Here is a 19,253-nt window from a genome sequence, read left to right as displayed (position 1 = left end):
TTGATTTACGAAAATTAAAAGAGAAGATGCTATTCTCGTTAAATTGCAATTCTCTTTGCTAAAGAAAAGGTGAACATAGGTCACTTCTATTTGGATTTTTTAATTTTTATGTTTTCACATAATTTATTTATTTATTTTATTTAATGTGTGGAATTTAATTTTTGTTAAATTTTTATGTTTTCAGATAATTTATTTATTTATTTTATTTAATGGGTGGAATTTAAATTTTTTTTAAATAATTAACCGTAGTAGTTGTTCCTTATAAGGTAGTCATTTTTGAATTTAGGCTTCTTTGATTTATAAGTTGTGGCGTAGAATGGAAGAACTTGAAATTTCTGTGCATTATAGAGCTTGTCTATAGGCTTTATGAAAAAGTGAAAGTCAAAATTAGAACCGCAACACAGATTTCATAAAGCTTTAGAAGTGACATTGGAGTCAACAAGGTTGCCCTCTATCCCCTACTCTTTTTGGTCTATACATTGATAAATTGGAAGAGTGCCTAAATCTGCAAGGTGGAAATGGTGTTTGGTTGGGGGAGGTTGTGAGAAAGCTTCTTTTATATGCTCATGATATTGTATTGATTTCTAAATCGTTCCATGGATTGCAAATGCACTTATATGCCCTCGAGCATTTTTGTAGAGCGGTGGGGATGCAAGTCGATACTAGCAAGGCCAAAATAATGATTTTTTCTAATAAAAGAAAGCAAAGCCAGCATACTTTCTTCTTTGAAGACAACATTCTTGAAAAAGTAAATGAGTACAAGTACCTTGGGATTGATTTCAACAACAAACTCAATTGGGAGGACTGCAGAAAGAAGAGAATTTTAGGAGGGTGGAAAGCATTATATGCTCTTCAAAACAAATGTAGAGAGGCAGAGTTATGGGATTGGAAAACGATTAAAGTGCTTTTTGAACTCCTATTTTGTCCAATGATGCTATATGGGTATAAATTGTGGGCTAGTAGCACTCCCGTGTCAAAATGGAAACAAATTGAGAAAATCCAAAATGCTTGATCATGTGCAAGTTCAAAATAAAAAGTTAAGTACCTTATGAGATAATGTTGAGTGAAACAGGAGCAACTCCCATTGAAGCAATTGCTATGGTGTGGCTCATAAGATATCTAAAAAGGATTGAGCAAATGAGAGTAGGTAGATGGTCTAATGTTATCTTCAATGGAGGCATGAGTGAAAGAAAGAAAACATGGATTAAACAAAACTACACATGGATGCAAAAATGGAATATCTAACTCAATGTCTGTCCCACAAATATCAAGGAGCTAAAGGATTTTGTTATGGAGAAGTTTTGTAAAAAGGTATGGGGAAAAGAGTTGGGTAGAAAGAAGAAACATTACATTGAGGAATTCAACCCTACGTGTGATCTACAACAAAAAGAGTTCATTGCAGCTAGCATTTTGTGGAGGGAAAAGGTTCTTATTGCTCAATTAAGGACCAACTCACATCAACTTCGGTGTGAAACAAGACGGTGGAAAAGGCCTAAAGAAGCTTGGGAAGAACGGGTGTGTACATTTTGCACATATGGGGCTGTGGAATTAGAAAAGCATTTCATTTTGGAATGTGATGCATTCAAAGACATCAAAGAAAGTTATGAGAACATGTTAGCATCAATTTCTTGGCATTGTCTTTTAACGAGGGGATTGTTGGAAGGTTGGGCCAGCGCGTCATCAATTTGAATCGGAAAATGATTGAATTGCAAAAATCGAAAAACAGAGAACTAATAGTCTCATAGACTATTTTTAGTCTCGTGGACCTTAAAATAACATTTCATTATTATCGAAAAGGCTCTTCTTAAAATAATTAATTTAAATTTTATGGAGAACGGTTGAGGGTCGGAGTTATATATGGGAAATAATAAAAGTATGATGGAGTAGAGACTTAATTTTCTACAATCTCAATCTTGGTGACAACATCCTACACATAGATACAATATTCTTCTATCCAATATTGAAATTAATCCCAATATTAAGAAGTATAAATAATAAATTAATATTATTAATATTGTCACAATAATTATTAATAAGTTTTTTTAAATTGTATTAATGAGCCTAGATCTATCTTAACTTTGGATAAGCAAGCAGAGGGAACAAATCCCCTTTCAATCTAAAAGATGTTTGTATCTCAATAGATTTTAAGATGGCTAGTTTACTTTCCCTCTTTAAATAGGCTATATTATGCATGAATACCATAAGTCAATACCATAGATCATTTTAATTTTTATTATTATTTTATTTTTATAGGGTTATTTTTAATTTTATTTTTAGTATACCAAGTCCCTTATGGAAAAGACTTAATATATGAACATGAATCACAGATTTTATTTTTAGTTTTATTTTATTTTGAACAAGTTAAAATGTTTACATTACATTACATTCATCTTCTTATTTTATTTTATTTTATTTTTATATTATTTGATTTGGAAAAAATGATAAATTGACATTTATTTTACAATCTCTTTACGAGAAAGTCTCTCGATACAAATATTCAAAATTTGTTTATTATTCTATTTAATTAGTAAATAACATTTTTAAATATATATTTTATTACAAATTACAAATTATACATGAGATCGATTTTTTTTTAATAAATTTATATTTTCAAATTAAAAATAATTCTACCTAAATTAGTATTTTTAATAAAAATTATAAAATTCACACACCGATGTAAAAGTCCAAAGTCATTGGGAGGCATCCATCAAGCGTAGTGGGATCGATCTTTTAACACTAGTACCATGAGGAGAGTAAAGCTTGGCATTTTTCTCAACAGAATTATACATGGTATTCATAAATTTAGACTTAGTATGCATCCACCATTCGATTAATCATGAAAAAACAAGCATTGACTTATTATGCATATTATACTTATTAGGCATTCATGTCAATGACACTCTCAGCGAAACGAAAGTAGTGGTCTTCTCTAAGAAGATAAATTATAAACAGTATAAGTTCTACTTTGAAGGCAACATTCTGGAAGAAGTTGCGGACTACAAATACCTCGGAATTGACTTCAACAAAAATCTAAGCTGGAATGGTTGTAGAAAGAAAAGAACTTTGGGGGGTTGGAAAGCATTTGATGCTTTTCAAAATAGGTGTAGAGAGGCAGATTTATGGGACTGAAAAACCACTCAAACACTTTTTGGGCTTCTAGTGATTCTCTATGGTTGTGAACTGTGGGCTAGCAGTACATCCGACATGCAGTGGAGACAAGTTGAGAAAATTCAGAAGTGTTTGATTACAAACAAATTTAAGATTAAAAGTGCAGTTCCTTATGATATCATGTTAAGTGAAACAGGGACTACTCCTATTAGCAATTACTATGGTGTGAGTCATAAGGTATTTAAAAAAAATTGAGCAAATGGAAGAGGGTAGATGACCTAAGGTTGTCTTTAATGATAGATTGTGCAAGAGAAAAAAAACTTGGATGCAACAAAATAACAAATAGTTTAGTAAATGGGGTATTTGCTTGAATGCGTGTCCCATAAACAGCAAAGAGATAAAAGCTTTTGTTATGGAAAAGTTCCACAAATGTACTTGGGATAAGGAGCTAGGAAGAAAGAAAAATTACTATATTGAAGTGTTTAATCCCACTCATAGTCATCAACCAAAAGCATACACATAGGCCAATATCTCTTGGAGAGCCAAAATTCTTATTGCTCGGTTAAGGACTAATTCTCATCAACTCCGTTGTGAAATAGGGCGCTGAAAAAGGCCAAAGGAACTATGGGAGGAAAGAGTATGCATTTTTTGTTCTTCCGGAAAAGTGGAAAAAAAAAAACACATTTCATTTTAGAATGTGAGGCCTTCAAAGACAACAGGGAAAGTCATGCAGATATGTTGGTAGCTAGCTCTTAGGATAATTGATTTAGCGAGGGGTTTTTCAAGAAGCTGGGAGTATTTATTTTGAAGCTTCACAGAAAAAGGGCCGAATACATCAAGAAGATGAAGAAGCAATCTATCCCATAGGCTATCTTTAGCCTCGTGGATGTTAAGATAATTTATTTCTTTCTTCTTTTTCTCTTCTAAGATATTGATATTTAATGCTAGAATTATTGGTACCAGTTCTTAAAGGGAGGATCGATTAAATGTTTAGTGGCATTCGTTGTTGCTATAGCTTTTGCTTCTGGAATATTATGTAAAATAACAAACTAGGATAAAGCTCATCCATGTGGTAACAAATTTTAGAATTTTTTTTTGGGTGTTCTAAATTTCGAGCAATTCACACAAATCTTAATTTAAAAGATCAAAATTATTGGGATCACATTGGCCTTGAAGAACAAGGATTTTCCCCTTTAAATAGATTATATTCCACAATAATACTAGGGATTGTTAAAACTAAGAATAAAATTATTTTACCTCAATTTTATTTCAATTATTGATTTTTTTTTAATGTCATTTTATTGAGCAAAAAATATTTACATGATAGGACATTACAACATCTCTTCCATATTGAACTAAGAGCGCTCAAATATACTATTTTATTTACCATAATTAAAGATTAAAAAAAGTGAACATCAAACACTTCCACTTTTAAAAGACTCTTTGTTTCCAAATAATTGTTAATGTTATTATTTTGTTGTTGTTGTTGTTATATATATATATATAGATAGATATATATATATGATAAGTTTATTAAGGATGATAATAATATATAAGTGTATAGCTTGAGTGACCCTAATGATTAAGAGCATGTGTTTCCTCCTAAGAGGTCACAAGTTCAAATCCAGAGGGGATAGAGTATATACACATCTATAGACTTTAGTAGTCAAATCATTACACAGAGGCAAGTCCCTTGTCCCACAAACAAGGAGATCGCATATACCAATTTTGTGTTTGGCATGGCCATCACCTTAAAATTATATTATTAGTAGTAGTAGTAGTAATATAATGGTTTAAGAGAGTCCCAAGGGTTAACTCGGTTTGTTGAGTTCCCATCGTTGAAGCACGTATGTTATTAAGAGGTCATGGGTTCAATTCTCTCAACATTATCAAGGTTAGACTCTGTGATTGAGCCGACAGGAAGTGATCCTTTTAGGTAGCTCTGTATGGTACAAATATTTTGTGGACATAGTGGTCATTGATCTTTGGGGACTGTGAACTAAATAGAAAAAAATAATGATTTAAAAGTATACCCCACCCTTTTAAATAAGTATAACCTCAATATTTGATTTGTTACGAATGATTTTGTATCAACAACTCTTCCCAATTTCATTGTTTTCCTTACTTGTGGTAAGAAAACATCTCTTAAGTTACCCTCTACCCTTCTTTAAGCAAGTTTTTCCCTTCTTAAGCGGGTTTCCTCAATTGCTTCAAATCCAATATGCTATCTTGAAGTATTCTTTATGACTATTTTTTCAAACAAAAGGTTGTTTTTGGCTAAGTGTCGACTTTGTGATGTTGTTGTTGCACGTGTTGCCTTGCCTTAAAGCAAAGTTTAGATAGCCTTTTTCTTTCCTCCCCACATTTCAATGCCACATCCATGTGGTGCATTGTGCGGAGAGGGATCATTCTAACACCATATCAATGTTTTTGTTGCATATCACAACCCTCACAACCTTTCCCTCACATCACACGACCCTCACATTGCAAGTCTTGTTGGAAATACTGAGAGGAGGGTGAATCAGTATTTCTTTTCAATTGTTATTATTACCAGTTTAGATACTTTACACATCAAAGAAATGATTTTATTAAATATAGAAAAAGATTGAATACAATATCTAATGAATTTTTCCAAGCACCAACTTGGACTTTGATGAGACACCAACCTCTAGGGCTCCGACCCTATCTTACCAAGGCACCAACCTTGAATTTAGGAGCACCAACTCCAAGGACACCAATCCTTCCAATTCTAAGGCACCAACCCCAAGAGCTCTGACCCTATAGATTTACTCTGTTAAGAAATGTTTGATTGTATTATACTGCTTCCAAGGACTTCTTTACCAAATCTTGTCCTTGTAATCTTTACAACAGCTCGTTGTCTGCCCTATGGCTTCACTTCTGGTTTGAACCTTCCAAGATGAATCAGGCCAAAAGATTGTTCTCTCGCTCGGTCTCCTGCTTCCTTCTTCGCTCGACCTTCGACTTCTGTTGCACCTTCGTCATCTGCTAGACCTTCGACTTCTCGACCTTTGGCTTCCTCTATCTCTTCAAGTTCAAGAGTTGTGAAGTTTTTTTAATTCTTCTATGTGCCGGATGCCCGATCGATACTTAAGGTGAGGTATTATAACTTGTATTTATACGGGTTTCCCCAATACCCAAAAGACACGTTCATTTAGAAGAGTAGTCGACTTATTGTATGAGGTCGCTTATTACGCAATATATTGGAAAGGCCCATTTTTAATATGCATCCAAGGCTATACCCACATGGAGGTCCCACATGCCACGTTATCACAATAATCGCAATCACAACTTTCGGAGGTTTGCACATAACATAGTGATTCCCCTACTGTCGATGGAGCAGATGCGATATAGTATCAAACAACAGTTAATAAATCTGTCAGATCCACAGCTTCATGCAAATTGACGGTCTGTTGGGTCTATCACAATCGACGGTTTGGGGTCCACGCCCTTATCACAATCGGCGGTCCGCAATACTATCGCATTCGACGGTTTGGTCGTGTCAACCCTTAAGACTTGTGATATGACTCCCAATAAGGCGGACGTGATATAACATATCGGTGTATTCATAACCTGTTTCGGGTCCATAGTGATATCGTAATCGCAAATTTTGGTGTGACATAACTTTAAGACTTTGTGACACCTTCCGATGTGGCGAACACGATATTTCATTAAGGAATATTGTAATGGTCCGGCAAGTCCGTAATACACATATCACAATCAACGGATTTGGGGTGATGACACATAATAAACTTTATGGTTTGCAATTATGCAACGGATGTGATATTGTATTAAGGCATATTGTAATGAACGACGGGTCCGCAATACACATATCACAATTGGCGGATTTGGGGTGGTGATACATAATAAACTTTATGGTTTGCGATAATGCGACGATTGCGATATTGTATTAAGGCATATTGCAATGGAACCATCAGGTCCGTAATACATATTGCAATCGAAGGATTTGAATGTAACAAGGCTTCAAGGCTTCAAGACTTGCGACGTTGTGGATGCAATATTTCAATAAAACTATTTTGATAGTCCTATTAGGTCCGCAACATATGTCGCAATAAGGGCTTTAGTCGATATGATATGATTTGGTTCTTTATTGGATATTTCGTTGATATCACTGTTGGGTTCTTATCTCCTCCGATATCATTGTTTTCTTCCTTCCAACCCTTACTGTTGGGTTCTCGCTTCTTCACTCCTATGACTTTTGATAGCACTACTGGGTTCTTAGCTCCCGTGACTTCTCTTCACTCTTTCGTTCTTCCGATAACTCTTCTTTCGATGATGTGTTCCTCTTTTCTATTGTTCTTGGCTTCCAATGTATTTCTAATGGCTTCCCTGATGGATTTCCTCCTTGGCTTCTTGCTCCTTTTGCTTCACGGATCTGCTTATCCTTGGCTTCACATCATCATTTGGTATCCCATAATATTGCCATATTGACATCAATGACAATCTAGATGAACAATCTCCCCCTTTGTCATTCGTGGCAATATTCTTCTTCTCTCCCCCTTTGACATCAATGGCAAAGGAGTGCACAAGGACTCCCCTTGTCGAACTGCTCCCCCTGTCAAACTCCTCCCCCTCTCAAGTGACATCTTAAGAATCGGTTTAGTGTGATGCTAAAACAATAACCCCCATCTTTTGACGGAGATGTTCAAATGCTTCTCGAGGAAGAGGTTTGGTGAAAATATTTGCAATTTGTTCCTTAGTATTGGTATATTCCAACTTGATGTTTTGTTCAGCCACCTGTTCATAGAGAAAATGATACTTGGTTGGTATATGTTTGATCTTTGAGTGCATCACTAGATTTTTACTGATAGCACTTGTGTTGTCACAATAGATGGTGATTGGTTGTTTAGTTTCTACGTTGACTTCCTTCAAAGCTTCCTTCATCCATATTATTTGTGTACAACAGTTAGTTGCGGCTATATATTCGGCTTCAGTTGTAGAGAGATATATAGATGATTTTTTTTGCTGAGCCAAACTACCAAGCAGTCTCCCATAAAAAAATCATTTCCACTGGTTCTTTTATGATCATCCATTCTTCCAACCCAATCAGCATCGGTATAAGTTGTCACTGTAGTATTTTTGCATTTGGGATACCAAAGACTAAAGTCAGGGGTTCCTTTCAAGTATCTGAGAATTCTTTTCACAGCCAACATGTTGGGTTGTGTTATATTCTTTCCACAACTAGCCACCCTAGTTAACCGGGGGTTAGAGGGGGGGCGAAGCCCCCCCTTCGTTACGCCGATTGTGCAGCGGGGGGGGGGGTCACAGGGGATTTGAGGGGGGCAAGTAGCTCCCCTCTACAAGGTCCGGGGCAACGGCCCGGGGAATTTTTTTTTTGGACCCTATATTAGGTGGGCGAACCTACCTATGGTTTTGTGCATGGTTTTCGCACATGGCTTTGGGCGCGATGGTTTTCAGTCCATGGTATTGGATGCTTCGGCATGTATATATATGTATTGTAACATTGAAAGGAACATAATGAAAAAATCAAGCTGGTAGTCCCGGTTTTGGGATCCAGGGGAAAATCTTTGTGTATACGTGTTTTATGTGTTATGCTCTCGCATTGTTTATTTTATGTTCTTAGAATTCGTATGCAGGTAATTTTTATACGAGGTTAAAACCTACACAACACGTGGGATTGCTTAGGACTTGATTGAAATCTTCCCACCATTCCCACTGCTTGCATAATGTCAGGCCTTGTAGCAATTAAGTATAAGAGAGCTCCAATTATTGACCTGTAAAGAGTTGCATCTACCGGGGGGGATTCATCATCTTTGCTTAATTTGCAGTTTGTGGTCATCGTTGTGCTCATAGGTGCACATTCTTCCATTCCATATCTTTTAAGCATATCTTTGAGATATTTTGTTTGAGAGATAAGCATTCCTGCAGTGGTTTGCGACACCTGTAGTCCAAAGAGTAGGATAGCTCACCAATCATTGACATTTCGAATTCTTTTGACATATTTTGAGAAAACTCATGGCTCATTTCCTCATTATTGCTAGCAAAAATTAGATCATCAACATATACAAGGGTGATTAGTAATTTATCCTCATCCATCTTCATGTATAGATTACTTCCTTCCACCCCCTTTTTGAAGTTTTGTTGTTGTAGATAATGATCTAGTCTTGCTTACACGCTCTAGGAGCTTGTTTCAAACCGTATAATGCCTTTTTCAACTTACATACAAAGTCTTTTCCTTCTGCTAGATCAAAACCTTCAGGTTGTTCCATGTAGACTTCTTCCTTGAGTTCCCCATTCAGAAATGATTATTTTACGTCCATTTGATAGACTTTGAATCCTTTTGAACATGCAAATGCCAAGAACATCCTTATAGCTTCCATACGAGCTATCGATGCAAAGGTTTATTCAAAATCGATTCCTTCAATTTGTGAATAACCTTTACAGACAAGTATTGCCTTATTTTTGATGATTTGTCCATCTTCATTCATTTTTTTTTAACACCCACTTAGTTCCTGTTGTGGAGGTAAATCCCCTCTGCGGACAGAGGCGATCCCTACTAGCCCAAATGGGGTCTAGCAACAATCAAACAACGGTAACACGCAGGTTCCTAATTGCAAATCAAAGACCGATGATGAGGGCCTACCTGGATTCCAACGCTAATATTTGTAGAAGAGTCATCGCTCCCGTTCCTTTGCTCCGGCTGGTCACAATCCCCACGATCCTCGTGAACGGACACCTACACATGCAAAGAACGACACAAATACAAGCATAAAATCCAATAGATGCAACTATATATCAGTCAAAAAGGATATAACTCAATCATCATTACAAAGACAATAAGAGTGGAACCATAATTATAGTCATCTATTATTGATAAACAAAGAAGAATACAACCATAGTTCTGACGTCAAATCCTCCTTTGGCTAGGTGATTAGCAACACATGCCTTGCAAAGCTTGTTGGGAATGGGGAACAAGCCTCTCTCTCCTTGGTCACTTGGATAAGAATCTCCTCTCTTAAGATTTAGCCTCATGGGAATGAATAAGGCTCCTTGTAGCATGAACTTGGCAATTCTCAGACTTTGGGACTTAGAATTTGGAACTTGGAGACTAACTTGTCAAAGGCAAAAGGACAAGCTTTTATAGATAGAGGAGAAGGAGTTAGGGTCATCCACAAGATTCATGGGATTGGCTTTATCACTAAGAAGCTTCTATGAGAGGTGGAGAACTACTTCCCTCCTATGGAGATTCGAAGCCCAACTGAACTAACTCAAGATGGAATTAGTTCATGAATAGGTTAGGAAGAACCTTCGTAAGTTTGTTTGTTAAAAACTTTACCCAACTGGGCTGGCGCGAGTGCGACTCTGAGACAGAGCGCCAGCTGGCGCCTTCTTTGGAGGATTTCCCCCATTGACGCCCCCTCTTTGGAGGATTTCCCCCATTGTTGTTGATCACCCAGCCAAAGGAGGATTTGACGTCAGAACTATGGTTGTACTCTTCTTTGTTTATCAATAATAGACGACTATCATTATGGTTCCACTCTTATTGTCTTTGTAATGATGATTGAGTTATATCCTTTCTGACTGATATATAGTTGCATCTATTGGATTTTATGCTTGTATTTGTGTCGTTCTTTGCATGTGTAGGTGTCCGTTCACGAGGATCGTGGGGATTGTGACCAGCCGGAGCAAAGGAATGGGAGCGACGACTCTTCTACAAATATTAGCGTTGGAATCCAGGTAGGCCCTCATCATCGATCTTTGATTTGCAATTAGGAACCTGCGTGTTAGCGTTGTTTGATTGTTGCTAGACCCTATTTGGGCTAGTAGGGATCGCCTCTGTCCGCAGAGGGGATTTACCTTCACAACAGTTCCAATTATATTTTTATCCTTTGGACAAGGTACCAGTTCCCATGTCTCATTTTTCTCGATTTGAGATATTTCTTCTTCCATGGCTTCCACCCAATGAGGATCCTTACTTGCTTGAGTAAAAGCTTCTAGTTCTATCATAGATAGGAGAGCAACACCATTTCTCTTTGGTGTACTTGTCATCCTTCTTCGGGTTTGTATTCCTTCATCTACATTTCCAATAATCTTCTATTATGGGTGATGTTTTTGGAGGAATTTCACTTTTCAAGGAGTTTGAGATGGTTCTTTTTGTTTTTGTTTTTCTTGATCTTTTTCTTCCTTTTCAGGTTCTTCTTTGCTTTCTTCAATAAAGGGGTCAACTTCATGATCTTCAATTTTCTTTTCTGGAAGCCCTTCATCAATCTTCACATCAATACTTTCCACTATTTTTCATAGTTGATTATTGTAGCACTTGTAAGCTTTGCTTCTAGTAGAATACCTGAGAATCAAAATTTCCTGGTGAGTCATCCTTGATCTTTATGAAGCATTTTCTTCCAAAAATCCTGAAGTAGTTTACTAAAGCAGGTCTTCCTTTCCATAATTCATAAGGAATCTTCTCATTATTTGGTCTTAGTTGAGTTTGATTCAAGGTATAAACTGTTGTCCCAACTGCTTCCTTCCAAAATTTTGGTTGCAAGTCAGTTGCTAGTAACATAGTTCTGGCCATTTCTTGAACAGTTCAGTTTCTCCTTTCAACTACCCCATTTTGCTTAGGTGTTCTAGTAGCAGAGAGCTCTCTTTCGATTCCATGTTCTTTATAGAATTCATCAAATTATTTTGATGTGAATTCTCCTCCTCTATCCGTTCTAAGACATTTAATTTTGGAATCCTTTTCATTTTCTACAAGAGCTTTAAGATTCTTAAAACTTTCAAATGATTCAAATTTATATTTTATGAAATATAACCACATCATTCTAGTATAGACATCAACAAATAAAGCAAAATACCTTTCTCCTTGGAGTGTTGGAGTTCTGGTTGGCCCACATAAATCTGCATGAATGACGTCTATAGGGTTTGATGTGGAGAACTCCCTAGTCTTGTGGCTGGTTCTAGTTTGCTTGCCATGTTTACATGGGGCACATACAGCTTGATCTGGTTTGGACATCTTTGGAATGTCCCTTATTACATTGATTTTGTTGATATTGATCAAGTTATCAAAACTTGTATGCCCCAATCGCTTATGCCATAACCAAATTTCATTTGTTTGACTTAGATAACATTTATCTTCTTGAATTTTTTTTAGAATGTAGATGTTATCTGATGTTCTAACTCCTTTCGCCACAAGTTCTCATGAGCAAGAGTTCCTTATTTCGCAACTTTTAGTGCTAAAGACAACATTATGTCATTGATCATAGATTTGGCTAACACTCAAGAGATTGTGTTTGAGCCCATCTACCAGCAAAGCATTTTGAGCCTTTCCTTTTCCATTAATAAGGGTAACGGTTCCTTTTCCAGCAATTTTGGCAGACCCACTCCCAAAGGATACATTTCCTTCCTTTTTGTTTAATGAGACAAACTTCCTTTTGTCACCTGTCATATGTTTGGAGCACCCACTATCCACAAACCAAAGATTTTCCTCACTATGAGCACATAAAGCTAGACCACATTTATCCATATTGGGATTTTCATCTTTTGCTTCTCTACTTTTGAGGGGGAAATTTTGTTCGTTATGTCCATTATCATTACATAATGAGAAAATTGGATCAAATTTGGCCAAAGGATCAAACGAGTTGAAGGTCTTGATTTGTTCTTGTCCTTTGAGACTACATGGTTTGTTTGTCTAGTCCTTCAATCTTGGTGCTTCATTTTTACAAGCCATGCAATGTTTAGTTTGATGACCAAATTTTTTACAATAATAACAATGTCCAAGAAATATAGTTTGGTACTTGTTATAATAGCCATGATTTGAATAAACCTTCTTTCTTGGAGTTTCTCTTTCTTCATTCTTTGGATTTGAGTCAAGCCTTTGATGAGATGTTTTTTCTTCTTTTGGATTGTTGGAAAGTACGTTGGCATAGCTTCTTGTATTATCCTTAGCACTTGATGAAAAACCGATCCTGGACTTGTCACTTTGAGATTTCTAAGTGTTGAGAATGTGATCAAGTGTTTGAGAACTTTGCCAAATTATTTTGATTTGTTCCATTTCCCTTTTGAGAGATACTATTTCAGCTTCATGTCTTTCACATATAATTTCCTCCCTTCTTTTAGCTTCCTCTTTGTCCGTTTTAAGAGAGATAACCTTCTTTCGTAACTCCTCATTTTCTTCAATGGTACTTATCAGTAATTCATTTGTATCTTCTTTGTTTTCCTATCTTGGTTCATCATCTTCAGTGAATGCCATAAATAGTACTTCCTTTCTTCTAGCATAGTCATTCTCTTCATTTGATTCATCATTAATTTCTTTGTGATGGAAGATATCTTTGGATGATTTCTTCTTGATGACCACATATTCATCCTCATCAGATTCATCTTGTTTAGAGAGGAAATTCTTCTTAGTAAATCCTTTATTTTTGTATATCCTTCCTTCTTCATTATCACTATCATGCTTATGAGGACATTTTGCAGCATAATGACCTATTCTTTCACAGTTGAAACAAATAAGAGGATGCTTACCTTTTAGCTTGGATCCTTTCTTTAGTCTTCATACAAATTGCACCAATTCGGATCCAACATCGGATTCATCACTGTTGGTATTCCATCCTTTCCCCTTTTTGATTTTGAGGCCTTGAATGCTGCATTTTTGGAACTTGGGATTCCTTTTCTCATCTCATAGGCAGTGAGGATTCCATGAAGTTCATCCATTTTGAGAGTGTCTAGTTCCTTCATTTCTTCTATAGCACTTACTTTGGAGTCAAATCTGTATGGGAGAGATCTTAAGACCTTTTGAACAACAATGCTTTCTTCAATCGTTTCTCCCAATCCTTCAAGAGTGTTGCCTACTTCAGCTACTTGGAGGAAGTATGATGACATATCTTCTTCTTCATCCATTTTCAGACTTTCGAACTGCCTCCTATGAGTTTGAAGCTTTTCCTTCTTAACCTTGGAGTCTCTATCATATAAGCTAATCAGCTTATCTCATACTTCTTTGGCCGAGTCACAATTCAAGACTTTTGTAAACTCAGAATCAATAATTCCACCAGTAATGGAATTTAGAGCCTTGGTATCAGCAATGTACGATTTCCTTTCATCTTGATTAGTAGGAAGAGTGGGAGGGGCATTGTACCCATTCAGAACAACGTTCCAAACTTCAGGTCCAAGGGACTCTTTTTCCAAAAACCAAAATTAGTACCATCGAACAAGAGAAGCCTTCCTGTCATTTCTTGATTCTTCATTGTAACTCAGAATCCTTCTTCCAACTGTTAGGTTGATTCTCAAGAAGTTGGCTCTGATACCAATTATTGGAAATACTGAGAGGGGGGTGAATCAATATTTCTTTTCAATTTTTATTATTACCAGTTTAGATTCTTTACAATTTTAATCAAAGAAATGATTTTATTAAATATAGAAAAAGATTGAATACAATATCTGATGAATTTTGCCAAGCACCAACTTGGACTTTGATGAGGCTCCAACCTCTAGGGCTCCGACCCTATCTTACCAAGGCACCAACCTTCAATTTAGGAGCACCAACTCCAAGGATACCAATCCTTGCAATTATGAGGCACCAACCCCAAGGGCTCCAACCCTATAGATTTACTCTGTCAAGAAATGTGTGATTGTATTATACTGCTTCCAAGGACTTCTTTACCAAATCCTTGTCCTTGTAGCCTTTGCAACAGGTCGATGTCTGTGCTATGGCTTCACTTCAGGTCTGAACCTTCCAAGATGAATCAGGTCAAAAGATTGTTCTCCTGCTCTGTCTTTTGCTTCCTTCTTCACTCGGCCTTCAACTTCTGTTGCACCTTCATCGTTTGCTAGACCTTCGACTTCTCGACCTTTGGTTTCCTCTGTCTCTTAAAGTTCACGAGTTGTGAACTTTTTTTTAATTCTTCTCTGTGCCCGATTCCCGATCGATACTTAAGGTGAGGTATTATAACTTGTATTTATACGGGTTTCCCCAATACCCAAAAGACACTTTCATTTGGAAGAGTAGCCAACTTATTGTATGAGGTCGGTTATTACACAATATATCGAAAAGGCCCTTTTTAAATATTCATCCAAGACCATACCCACATGGAGGTCCCACATGCCACGTTATCACAATAATCGCAATCACAACATTCATGAAAATTGGAGTTATCCTTTAATCCCGTAATCGCAACTTTCAAAGGTTTGCACATAACATCGTTATTCCTTTACTGCCGATGGAGCAGATGTGATATAGTATCAAACAACAATTAATAAATTCGTTGGGTCCACAACTTCATCACAATCGACGGTCCATCAAGTGTGTCACAATTGGGAGTTTCGGGGTCCACACCCTTATCGCAATCGGCGTCTGCAATACTATCGCAATCGACGGTTTGGCTATGTCAACCCTTAAGACTTGTGATATGACTCCCAACGAGGCAAACACGATATAACATAATAGTGTATTCATAACATGTTTCGAGTCCGCAGTGATATCAGAATCGCAGATTTTGGTGTGACGTACCGTTAAGACTTTGTGATACCTTTTGATGTGGCGGACATGATATTTCATTAAGGAGTACTGTAATGGTCCAGTGGGTCCGCAATACACATATCACAATTGGCAGATTTGTGGCGGTAATACATAATAAACTTTATGGTTTGCGATTATGCGACGAATGCGATATTGTATTAAGGCGTATTGTAATGGAACGACGGGTCCTCAATACACATATCGCAATCGGCGGACTTGGGGCGGTAATACATAATAGACTTTATGGTTTGCGATTATGGGATGGATGTGATATTGTATTAAGGCGTATTGCAATGGAACCATCAGGTCCACAATACATATAGCAATCAGAGGATTTGAATGTAACAAGGCTTCAAGACTTGCGACGCGATGGATGTGATATTTCAATAAAACTATTTTGATAGTCCTATCAGGTCCATAACATATGTTGCAATCGGAGCTTTAGTCGATATGATATGATTTGGTTCTTTATTGGATATTTCGCCGATATCACTGTTGGGTTCTTAGCTCCTTCGATATCATTGTTTTCTTCCTTCCAGCCCTTACTATTGGGTTCTCGCTTCTATGGCTTCTCTTCACTCCTATGACTTCCAATAGCACTGTTGGGTTCTTAGCTCCTGTGACTTCTCTTCACTCTTTCGTTCTTCCGATAGCTCTTCTTGTTGGAAATAATACTGAGAGGGGGGGTGAATCAGTATTATCAGATCAATAATTTAATTTTCAAAAACTAATTTGTATACGCTACTTCAGCTCAGTGAACTAGCATGTATACACAACTATACTTAATGCAAATAGCGTATATGTAGAGATCTTTAGATTTACCCAAATTATCATGTATTGAACTTTAATCAGTATATTAGGAATTCATTAGACAGTGCAGTAAAAGCAGAATAAAGCATCACACATAAGCAACACACAAGAACACCAAGATATAAGGTGGAAACCCAATGTGGGTAAAAACCACCTACTGTTGTCGTCTCTGTATAAAAAAATTATGTTTACAATTTTTGTACTGGTGCAGTCTTATACCAGTATGAAGGCTTCTACCTGCAGAAGGCTACAACCTTCTCTCATTCTCCAGCTTCTACTGGAAGGGAGCTACAACCCCTTAGCTCTTGTACTAGCTGATATGTTTACTAGTACGTAGGTGCCGGCCTATAGAAGGCTACAAACTTCTCTTTTCTACTAGGGACCGCATTTCATAAATTTTCAGACTGGATCCATCAACAACATCAATTATATCTGCATCAACCAATATCCAAACCAACCACAACCAAATCAATCAATCACTTTGACAACCCATCATTCTGATCATTTAGAATGCTGTCACCAGAATATGGTAACTAGTAACCAGAACCCAAAAAAATGCAACATCAAACAGAAGCAACTAAAACATATTTTATAAGGTATACGCTACTTCCATGTGTCGAACCTGCATGCATACGCGCTTTCCTCAAAGCGAACCAACGTACAAATCTACAAATCAAATTTATGATGTATACGCTGCTTTGACATGCAGAACCAGCGTGTATACACTTCTTTTCTAAAGTGAACATGTGTACAGATCTATAAATGATGATTTAAACATTCCAACTATTCCAGACTTCAGTCATACCCAGATCATCATATTTACATGGTACAACATGGGCCAGTTATCCAGATACATGATCAAACCACATAAAGATGATTCACTTCAAGCCTTAAGATTCTGATACATCATTAGATCTTATCCTTCATCAAACGCTAAGGTTCATCCTTGGTTCAGATCAAGCACAACACCATAACCCAATAACCTGCATATTAGATCTCACACTTCATCAGATATTCGATACTTGCACACACTAGCCTAATGATCTTCTCCTCCTTTTATAGTTTTAGGCTTTTCTCAATACCATGGACCAAAACCACTTAGGACCAATACCTTGGACCAAATACCTAAGGTCAATACCTCGGACCAGATACCTTGGACCAATACCATGGACCAAATACTTCAGACCAAAAATTTAGTTTTCCAAGGTATATGCGCTTTTCCTTCTGTGAAAGTGCGTGTGTACATATACGCGACTTGTATACAGTGAACCTGCATGTACACGTAGCTTGGTCAATGGTGAACCTACGTATATCTCTCTTTCTTCATTCTGTGAAGACTAATCTGTAATTCTTTGTTGTTTACCTACTATACTGTGATCTTTCATATGAGTGAGTTGCCTTCTGAACTGATTCCTTGAAGCTACCCTGCATTTCATCACATCTGTAAACACTACTGTCATGCATTCTGTCACATCTGATATCTCTTCTGTAGATTCATCTAGTTACCATATACAAGTGAGTTGTTCTGCTACAAGTGGGTTGCCATCAAGTACAACACATACATCATACTGCTAGCACTTCTTCTGATGATGTGTTCCTCTTTGCTCTTGTTCTTGACTTCCAATGGCTTCCCTAATGGCTTTCCTCCTTGGCTTCTTGCTCTTGTTGCTTCACAGATATGCTTCTCCTTGGCTTCACATCATCATTTGGTATCCTAGAATATTGCCATATTGACATCAATGATAATCTAGATCAACAAGTCCTAGTCCTAAGTAAGCCGTTTTTTGGTGACCTACATCCATGGATTTTTATTCATGCTCCACGAGGTCATGTAATGACTTGGCATGTCATTTAATGACTCTATCATATTCATGTCACCTATTTGGATCATTGTTGAAGACATTAAATTCTCATTATTATACATGTCGCAGGCAGGACATATTGCATTGAGTTTTGTAGTGACCGGGTATTAGTTTCCCTTTGACAAAAAAAATTGAAGCTTAACCAATGTTTAACATCATCAATTGAAATTTATTATTTTTAAATAATATTTAAATTCATTTATTTGGAATAATATTGGTTCAAATCTTTCACCTCTTATTTTATAATGATGACATGAGAGGATTTCAACGTACTCCATTAATTTGTACTGTATAACCCAGCCTACAACCTCCACTTTGTATTTGCATATGCGATGGGGATGGAAGTGTGATGATGTCTAACACGATTTATGTTCAATCCAACACAAAACTTTGACCCTTAAAGCTTTACAGACAAAACTGCAACCATTCTTGGATTGTGTGGTTATATTCCCTATAAAACTCTGCCCAATGGAACATGAAAGGTATGGTTGCTATGTTTTCCCACAACAAAATTTAAAATTTAAAATTTTGTGCAGCTAGAAAGCGTAATCATAGTCAAGTACAGGGATACATATTAGAATCCAAGAGCTCCATTATTTATGTTGCAAAAGGGTTTTTTTATGGGGTAAATAACATGCATTCTATACCAAACAATTTAATTCTATATGAATGTTGGGATCTAATGCAACTTTATATATATATATATATATATAGAGAGAGAGAGAGAGAGAGAGAGTGTGTGTGTGTTCTTTTTTATGTTGAGATTTAAAGTATTTTCAAATTGAATAACATATATTTTAAAAATCAAATTATATGTGTGTGTGTGTGTGTGTGTTTTATTAGAAAAAAATATATTAATCACCTTTTTATAAAACAAACACTTATTAATCTCTACTTTCCACTTTAAAAGAGAAACTCACATACCAATAATTTTATAAATGAAAATATATTAAGTTTCATCGAGA

This window comes from Pinus tabuliformis, chromosome 3_1, assembly GCF_031772625.1.
Source record: "Pinus tabuliformis cultivar Carrire ecotype Pingquan chromosome 3_1, CPIR1, whole genome shotgun sequence".
NCBI lineage: Eukaryota > Viridiplantae > Streptophyta > Pinopsida > Pinales > Pinaceae > Pinus > Pinus tabuliformis.
Note: the sequence above shows the minus strand (reverse complement) of the source record.